Here is a 10,752-nt window from a genome sequence, read left to right on the forward strand (position 1 = left end):
AACAGTCATAACATAGGGTGACACAGAACTAGCTCCAATTCATCAATGTAATGTAGGCATGTATTCCGAATATAGTCATACGTGCTTATGGAAAAGAACTTGCATGACATCTTTTGTCCTACCCTCCCGTGGCAGCGGGGTCCTAGCGGAAACTAAGGGATATTAAGGCCTCCTTTTAATAGAGTACCAGACCAAAGCATTAACACATAGTGAATACATGAACTCCTCAAACTATGGTCATCACCGGGAGTGGTCCCGATTATTGTCACTTCGGGGTTGCCGGATCATAACACATAGTAGGTGACTATAGACTTGCAAGATAGGATCAAGAACTCACATATATTCATGAAAACATAATATCGCAAAGTAACGCATAACCGGAAAATGTATGCTAGTAATTCTTGCGTCGGAAACTTTCCTTGTTTCCCCTACAGCAATCATATCAATAAACCCTTCCACATCATTGCGATGTGGTTCCTCTATGCTGCCAGCAAGGGGTATCTTACAAACCTGGCAGAAATCAGAAAGGGACATCTCCTTATGCTCATCATATAAATAAAATTCCACTGAAGGTGGTGATCTCCTAGCATGGAAATGAAAATTTTGCACGAAAATATTAGTGAGTAAGAGATATTGTTCGTGCTGGTCGCGAGGAAGTCGGTGAGGCCCGCATTCTCAACCAAAGAATAAAAATCATCATGAATCCCAGCTGTTGTTAAGAACTCATCCCAAGGCCATTCACACGGTCGAACTTCCGCGGTGCGAGGGAGATTATATTTGGGCCTCTTATCCTCCTCCCTTTGCTTATCCCTCGAGCTTCGGCTCGAAGAGCCCCTCAATAATCTCTTCATCATTTTCTGAAAATTTCTGAAATTTTTAGTAACTTCAAATAAAGGTGAACCAAACTCAACAAAATTGATAGCAACTACTCCCACAAGTGCCTAGAGACTATATCATGCATTAGAACTACTTGGGACCATATAAATTTGACATGCAAGCTCAAGAACAGGGTCACCTAGGAAGCAAAATTTTGCAATGAATAAAGCACTAGAACAAAAATTAATTGGACCATTGGAGGAGTCACATACCGAAGAACAATCCCCCAAAGCAGTTTTGCGAGTGGAGCTTTGAGCTAGGAGATCGAAAATCGCAGCAAAATGAGCTAGAACTCGTGCTTGAGCTGGTTGGTGAATTTTTTTGGGAGGAAGAAGGAGTATGTGGTGGCTGGAATAAGTGGAGGGGAGCCACCATGGGCCCACGAGGCAGGGGGGCGCGCCCAGGGGGTGGGCTGATGTCTACTACACAACCATCTTCTTGTAGACGTTGTTGGGCCTCCAAGTGCAGAGGTTTGTAGGACAGTAGAAAATTTCCCTCAAGTGGATGACCTAAGGTTTATCAATCCGTGGGAGGCGTAGGATGAAGATGGTCTCTCTCAAACAACCCTGCAACCAAATAACAAAGAGTCTCTTGTGTCCCCAACACACCCAATACAATGGTAAATTGTATAGGTGCACTAGTTCGGCGAAGAGATGGTGATACAAGTGCAATATGGATGATAGATATGAGTATTGTAATCTGAAAATATAAAAACAGCAAGGTAGTAAGCGATAAAAGTGAGCGTAAATGGTATTGCAATGCTAGGAAACAAGGCCTAGGGTTCATACTTTCACTAGTGCAAGTTCTCTCAACAATGATAACATAATTAGATCATAATTGGATCATATAACTATCCCTCAACATGCAACAAAGAGTCACTCCAAAGTCACTAATAGCGGAGAACAAACAAAGAGATTATGGTAGGGTACGAAACCACCTCAAAGTTATCCTTTCTGATCGATCTATTCAAGAGTCCGTAGTAAAATAACATGAAGCTATTCTTTCCGTTCAATTTATCATAGAGTTAGTACTAGAATAACACCTTAAGACACAAATAAACCAAAACCCTAATGTCACCTAGATACTCCAATGTCACCTCCAGTATCCGTGGGTATGATTATACGATATGCATCACACAATCTCAGATTCATCTATTCAGCCAACACAAAAGTACTTCAAAGAGTGCCCCAAAGTTTCTACCGGAGAGTCAAGACGAAAACGTGTGCCAACCCCTATGCATAAGTTCATTGAACCCGCAAGTTGATCACCAAAACATACATCAAGTAGATCACGTGAATATCCCATTGTCACCACAGATAAGCACCGCAAGACATACATCAAGTGTTCTCAAATCCTTAAAGACTCGATCCGATAAGATAACTTCAAAGGGAAAACTCAATCCATTACAAGAGAGTAGAGGGGGAGAAACATCATAAGATCCAACTATAATAGCAAAGCTCGCGATACATCAAGATCGTGCCAAATCAAGAATACGAGAGAGAGAGAGAGAGATCAAACACATAGCTACTCGTACATACCCTCAGCCCCGAGGGTGAACTACTCCCTCCTCGTCATGGAGAGCGCCGAGATGATGAAGATGGCCACCGGTGAGGGATCCCCCCTCCGGCAGGGTGCCGGAACAGGGTCCCGATTGGTTTTTGGTGGCTACAGAGGCTTGCGGCAGCGGAACTACCGATCTATTCTGTTCCCCGATGTTTTTAGGGTATATGGAAATATATAGGCGACAGAAGTCGGTCAGGAGAGCCACGAGGGGCCCACAAGGGTGGGGGCGCGCCCCCTGCCTCATGCTCTCCTCGTTGATCCCCTGTTGTGCACTCCAAGTCTCCCGGATTGCTTTCTTTCCAAAAGTAACTCTCCCGAAGGTTTCATTCCGTTTGGACTCCGTTTGATATTCCTTTTCTTCGAAACACTGAAACAAGGGAAAAAACAGGAACTGTCACTGGGCTCTGGGTTAATAGGTTAGTCCCAAAAATGATATAAAAGTGTTTAATAAAGCCCATAAACATCCAAAACAATAATATAATAGCATGGAACAATCAAAAATTATAGACACGTTGGAGACGTATCAGCATCCCCAAGCTTAATTCCTGCTCGTCCTCGAGTAGGTAAATGATAAAAAAGATAATTTTTGATGTGGAATGCTACCTAGCATAATCTTGATCATGTAATCAAATCATGGCATGAATATTAATATACGAGTGATTCAAAGCAATAGTCTATCATTTGACATTAAGAGAATAATACTTCAATCATACTAATAAAGCAATCATGTCTTTTCAAAACAACATGGCCAAAGAAAGTTATCCCTACAAAATCATATAGTCTGGCTATGCCCCATCTTCACCACACAAAATATCCAAATCATGCACAACCCCGGTTTTAGCCAAGCAATTGTTTCATACTTTAGTATTCTCAAAATTTTTCAACTTTCACGCAATACATGAGCGTGAGCCATGGATATAACACTATAGGTGGAATAGAATATGATGGTGGAGGTTGTGTGGAGAAGACAAAAAGGAGAAAGTCTCACATCGACGCGACTAATCAACGGGCCCTAGAGATGCCCATCAATTAATGTCAATGTGAGGAGTAGGGATTGCCATGCAACGGATGCACTAAGAGTTATAAGTGTATGAAAGCTCAAAATGGGAACTAAGTGGGTGTGCATCCAACTTGCTTGCTCATGAAGACCTCGGGCATTTGAGGAAGCCCATCATCGGAATATACAAGCCAAGTTCTATAATGAAAATTGCCACTAGTATATGAAAGTGACAAAATAAGAGACTCTCTATCATAAAGATCATGGTGCTACTTTAAAGCACAAGTCTGGAAAAAGGATAGTAACATTGTCCCTTTTATTCTTTTTTTTCTTTTTTCTTTTTTTTGGCGGGCTTCTTTGGCCCCCCTTTTTTTTATTTAGGCTTCTTTGGCCTCACTTTTTTTTCGGGACAATGCTCTAACAATGATGATCATCACACTTCTATTTACTTACAACTCAATATTACAACTCGATACTAGAACAAAGATATGACTCTATATGATTGCCTCCGGCGGTGTACCGGGATGTGCAATGATCTAGCGTAGCAATGACGTCAAAAAACGGACAAGCCATGAAAACATCATGCTAGCTATCTTACGATCATGCAAAGCAATATGACAATGAATGCTCAAGTCATGTATAAGATGATGATGGAAGTTGCATGGCAATATATCTCAGAATGGCTATGGAAATACCATAATAGGTAGGTATGGTGGCTGTTCTGAGAAAGATATAAGGAGGCTTATGTGTGATACAGCGTATCATATCACGGGGTTTGGATGCACCGGCGAAGTTTGCACCAACTCTCGAGGTGAGAAAGGGCAATGCACGGTACCGAAGAGGCTAGCAATGATGGATGGGTGAGATTGTGTATAATCCATGGACTCAACATTAGTCATAAAGAACTCACATACTTATTGCAAAAATTTATTAGCCATCGAAACAAAGTACTACACGCATACTCCTAGGGGGGAGGTTGGTAGGAGTTAACCATCGCGCACCCCCGACCTCCACACAAAGGAAGACAATCAATAAATACCTCATGCTCCAACTTCATTACATAACGGTTCACCATACGTGCATGCTACGGGAATCACAAACTTCAACACAAGTATTTCTACAATCCACAACTACCCACTAGCATGACTCTAATATCACCATCTTTATATCGCAAAACTATTGCAAGGAATCAAACATATCATATTCAGTGATCTACAAGTTTTATGTAGGATTTTATGACTAACCATGTGAATGACCAATTCCTGTCATCTCTCTAAATAGATATAAGTGAAGCAAGAGAGTTTAATTCTTTCTACGAAAGATATGCCCACGCTCTAACAAATATAAGTGAAGCAAAAGAGCATTCTACAAATGGCGGTTTTCTATGTGAGGAGAAACAGGCAATCCAAACTTCAAATGATATAAGTGAAGCACATGAAGCATTCTATAAAGCCATACTCAAAAGATATAAGTGAAGTGCAATGAGCATTCTATAAATAAACCATGGACTATATCATACCAGAATGGTGCATAAAAGAAAAGTGAAAACTAAATGCAAAAGACGCTCCAAGATTTGCACATATCGCATGAACGAAATGAATCCGAAAACATAACGATACTTGTTGAAGAAAGATGGGATGCCTTCCGGGGCATCCCCAAGCTTAGACGCTTGAGTCTCCTTGAATATTTACTTGGGGTGTCATGGGCATCCCCAAGCTTGAGCTCTTGCCTCTCCTCTTTCTCCTTACATCGAGACCTTTTCGATCTTCGAACACTTCATCCACACAAAACTCAACAGAAAGTTCAGTAAGATCCGTTAGTATAATAAAGCAATTTACTACTCTAAGTATTGTTGCAAACCAATTCATATTTTGTTTTTGCATTGTAGCTACTGTAATATAACTTTTCCATGGCTTAATCCACTGATAGAAATCGATAGTTTCATCAAAACAAGCAAACTATGCATCAAAAACAGAATCTGTCTTAAACAGGACAGTCTGTAGTAATCTGAACATTCACCGTACCTATGGTACTCCAAAAATTCTGCAAAAATTAGTAAAAATAAAAAATTTGTATAGAAAGACAGTACAAAAAGTTTCATAACCGTTTGTTGTTCCAGTAAAAAATGAAAAATTGCGCACTACAGCCAAAGTTTCTGTCTTGCACCGCACAAACCAACAAGCAATGTAAATAAAGGCAAATCTTGGCACATTATTTTTATAATACAACGGAATTGTACAAGGGGATACTTATTTTTATTGAAAATTTTCTGTAATTAAGATTCACAAAGTTTCCGTGAGCATGAACAAAGTTCAAGGAGCTCTCCCACTTCAACAATGCTTGTCTCTCTCACTTTCACTTTCCTTATTGAAAAGTTTTGGGTTCCCCTCTTTATTTTTTTGTTTTTAAACTTTATCAAAGCACAAAACAGAAATAAATGACTCTCTAAAACTTCCGGGTTGTCTCCCTGGCAGCGCTTTCTTTAAAGCCATTAGGCTAGGCATATAGTGCTCAAGTAATGGATCCACCCGGATCCCAAGGTATATCAAAGCCAATTTTAATTAACAATGATTTGGCATTTAGTAGTGAGCACAAAGCAACATATATCAAGCAATGACGAAGTCTAACTCTCTTCCTATGCATCGGCATGTCATAAAAGAACAATTCATGCACACACACAGTAAAGACCAATGCATAGTATAAACAACTTCTTGCAATTTTATCGTATTGGAAACATGGAGAGGCGGAGATGTAGTCCCTCTCTCATAATAATTGCAAGTAGGAGCAGCAAGCACATGCCTATTATATCTATCAAAATCATCATGTGTAGTAGTAAAATGCAACCCATCAATATAATCCTTAATAAGGGCAAACTTCTCCGATATAGTGTAGTCGGGAGAATTCAAAAAGATAATAGGATTATCATCCGTGGGTGCAATAGCAACAATTCCATGTTTAACGTAAGGGACAATAGCAAGTTCATCTCCATAAGCATAATTCATATTGGCATCCTGGCCACAAGCATAGCAAGCATCATCAAAAAGGGATATTTCAAAAGAATCAAAGGGGTCATAGCAATCATCCTTCGGTAAGCACGAAGGGAAATTAAACAATGTATGAGTTGAAGAGTTACTCTCATTAGAAGGTGGGCACGGGTGATATATCCTCTCTTCCTCCTGTTGTTCTTCGCTCTCCTCCTCATCTTTTTCATCTAATGAGCTCACAGTTTCAGTAATTTCTTCTTCCATAGTTTCCTGCAAAATATTAGTCTCTTCTTGGACAGCGGAGACTTTCTCAATAAATGCATCAATATCGGAATTATATTCATAATTCTCATAACAATATTTAAGTATAGCAAAATTTTCAGGTCTGTAAACAGCATCATAAAGATTTTCACACTCTTTAAACAAAGATTCAATTTCATAAGCACCCATAAAAGCAACGAATTCTTCTATTTGTTCCACATCATAGTAATCATATATACCATTAGCATAAGAAGCCAATGTTTTATTATCATTAAATTCGCATGAAAAGGGAAGGTGTGGAGCCTTCATCCTAAAGCAACAAGTATAATCATATCTCAAGCATAGTTCCCGCGCATACCATTGCAACATATAAATTTGATCCCATAATACTTTCCCTTTTTGAGTCAAGCGGTAATCCCTAAAGTATTCACGTTGATCCAACGTGTCTCCCATTATATAGTTGAATGGGGTTTTCTCAGGATTATCAAAGTAGTACATAATATTTTTCACATAATGAGCATCGAGGGTTTTAGGAGGTTCCCCATCTCCATGAGCAGCAAGTACACCTAATTTTTTTGGTATTTCGTGTTCCGTATCCATAACTAAAGATAGAGAACAACTTAGAACAGCAAATAAAATCTACTTAGTGATAAAGCAAACAAGCACACACGAGAATATTCATCCCACGCTATCTCCCCGGCAACGGCGCCAGAAAAAGGTCTTGATAACCCACAAGTATAGGGGATCAATTGTAGCCTCTTTCGATAAGTAAGAGTGTCGAACCCAATGAGGAGCCAAAGGTAGAACAAATATTCCCTCAAGTTCTATCGACCACCGATACAACTCTACGCACGCTTGACATTTGCTTTACCTATAACAAGTATAAAACTAGAAGTACTTTGTAGGTGTAACGGGATAGGTTTGCAAGAATATAAAGAGCACATAAATATAAACTAGGGGTTGTTTAGGTAAAGAAGCAATAAATTTAGTATATCGAGTGTTGGAAAGTGGTGGTAGGAGTTGTGAAATTGTCCCTAAGCAATTGACTAGGTTACTAGACCGATAGCAAGTTTTATGTGGGAGAGGCCACTGCTAGCATGTCATCCCTGACTTGGAATTCTATGCACTTATGTTTGGAACTATTAGCAAGCATCCGCAACTACTAACATTCATTAAGGTAAAACCCAACCATAGCATTAAGATATATTGGTCCCCCTTCAATACCGTATGCATCAATTTCTATGCTAGGTTGAAGCTTCTGTCACTCTTGCCCTCCCATACATAGTCCTATCAACATACAACTAACCCTATGGTGTGATCCACGCGCGTGCTCATATGATGGGCACCAAAGGATAGCAACATAACCACAAGCAAATTAAACCAATCATAGCAATTCACCAATTACCGATAGGACAACGAAAATCTACTCAGACATCATAGGATGGCAACACATCATTGGATAATAATATGAAGCATAAAGCACCATGTTCAAGTAGAGGGTACGGAGGGTTGCGGGAGAGTGGACCGCTGTAGATAGATGGGGGAAGGTGATGAAGATGTTGGTGAATATGATGGAGGTGTTGGTGTAGATCGCCGTCGCACGATGATGGCCCCAGCGGCGTTCCGGCGCCACCGGGAGAGAGGGCGAGAGAGCCCCCTCCTTCTCCTTCTTCCTTGGCCTTCTCCCTAGGTGGGAGAAGGGTTCTCCCTCTGGTCCTTGGTATCCATGGCGTGGGAGGGGCGAGAGCCCCTCCGAGATTGGATCTGTCTCTCTGTCTCTCTCTGTTTCTGCGTTCTAGATTCTGGCCTTTCACCGTTTCTTATATTCCCGGAGATCCGTAACTCCGATTAGATTGAAATTTGAACACGATTTCTATCCAGATATTAGCTTTCTTGCGGCGAAAGAAGGTCTCCAACCGCCTTACGGGGTGTCCACGAGGGTCAGGGGGCGCCTGCCCCCTGGGGCGCGCCCCCTGCCTCGTGGCCCCCTCGGGCATCGTCTCGCGTTGATTCTTCTTCCCAAAAATCATAAATATTCCAAAAAAATCTCCGTTAGTTTTTATCCCATTTGGACTCCGTTTGATATGGGTTTTCTGCAAAACAAAAAACATGCAACAAACAGGAACTGACACTGGGCACTAGATCAATATGTTAGTCCCAAAAATAGTATAAAAAGTTGCCAAAAGTATGTAAAAGTTGTAGAATATTGGCATGGAACAATCAAAAATTATAGATACGACGTAGACATGACCGAGACACATCTCCGGTCAATAAACAATACCGGAACCTGGATGCTCATATTGGCTCCTACATATTCTACGAAGATCTTTATCGGTCAAACCGCATAACAACATACGTTGTTCCCTTTGTCATCGATATGTTACTTGCCCGAGATTTGATCGTTGCTATCATCATACCTAGCTCAATCTCGTTACCGGCAAGTCCTTTACTCGTTCTGTAATGCATCATCCCGTAACTAACTCATTAGTCACATTGCTTGCAAGGCTTATAGTGATGAGCATTACCGAGAGGGCCTAGAGATACCTCTCCGATACACGGACTGACAAATCCTAATCTTGATCTATGCCAACTCAACAAACACCACCGGAGACACCTGTAGAGCATCTTTATAATCACCCAGTTATGTTGTGACATTTGATAGCACACAAGGTGTTCCTCCGGTATTCGGGAGTTGCATAATCTCATAGTTAGAGGAACATGTATAAGTCATGAAGAAAGCAATAACAATAAAACTAAACGATCATTATGCTAAGCTAACGGATGGGTCTTGTCCATCACATCATTCTCTAATGATGTGATCGCATTCATCAAATGACAACACATGTCCATGGTCAGGAAACTTAACCATCTTTGATTAACGAGCTAGTCAAGTAGAGGCATACTAGGGACACTCTGTTTGTCTATGTATTCACACATGTACTAAGTTTCCGGTTAATACAATTCTAGCATGAATAATAAACATTTATCATGATATAGGGAAATATAAATAACAACTTTATTATTGCCTCTAGGGAATATTTCCTTCAGTCCCCCACTTGCACTAGAGTCAATAATCTAGTTCACATCGCTATGTGATTTAACACCAATAGTTCACATCACCATGTGATTAACACCCATAGTTCACATCGCCATGTGACGAAAACTCAAAGGGTTTACTAGAGTCAATAATCTAGTTCACATTGCTATGTGATTAACACCCAAAGAGTACTTCGGTGTGATCATGTTTTGCTTGTGAGAGAGGTTTAGTCAACGGGTCTGCCATATTCAGATCTGTATGTATTTTGTAAATTTCTATGTCTACAATGCTCTGCACGAAGCTACTCTAGCTAATTGCTCCCACTTTCAATATGTATCTAGATCGAGACTCGGAGTCATCCAGATCGGTGTTAAAGCTTGCATCGATGTAACTCTTTACGGCGAACTCTTTATCACCTCCATAACCGAGAAAATATTTCCTTAGTCCTCTTAGGTAACTAAGGATAATTTTGACCGTTGTCTAGTGATCCACTCCTAGATCACTATTGTACCCTCTTGCCAAACTCATGGTGAGGTACACAATAGGTCTGGTACACAGCATAGCATACTTTATAGAACCTATGGCTGAGGCATAGGGAATGAGTTTCATTCTCTCTCTATCTTCTACCGTGGTCGGGTTTGGAGTCTTACTCAACTTTTATACCTTACAACTCAGGCAAGAACTTCTTCTTTGACTGATCCATTTTGAACTTCTTCAAAATCTTATCAAGGTATGTACTCATCGAAAGTCTCATCAAGCGTCTTTATCTATCTCTATAGATCTTGATGCCCAATATGTAAGTAGCTTCACCGAGGTCTTTCTTTTGAAAAACTCCTTTCAAATACTCCTTTATGCTTTCCCGAAAATTCTACATCATTTCCGATCAACAATATGTTATTCACATATACTAATCAGAAAGGTTGTAGTGCTCCCACTCACTTTCTTGTAAATACAGGCTTCGCCGCAAGTCTTTATAAAACTATATACTTTGATCAACTCATCAAAGCATATATTCCAACTCCGAGATGCCTGCA

The sequence above is a fragment of the Aegilops tauschii genome, chromosome 4 (genome assembly GCF_002575655.3).
Source record: "Aegilops tauschii subsp. strangulata cultivar AL8/78 chromosome 4, Aet v6.0, whole genome shotgun sequence".
In the NCBI taxonomy this organism is placed as follows: Eukaryota; Viridiplantae; Streptophyta; class Magnoliopsida; order Poales; family Poaceae; genus Aegilops; species Aegilops tauschii.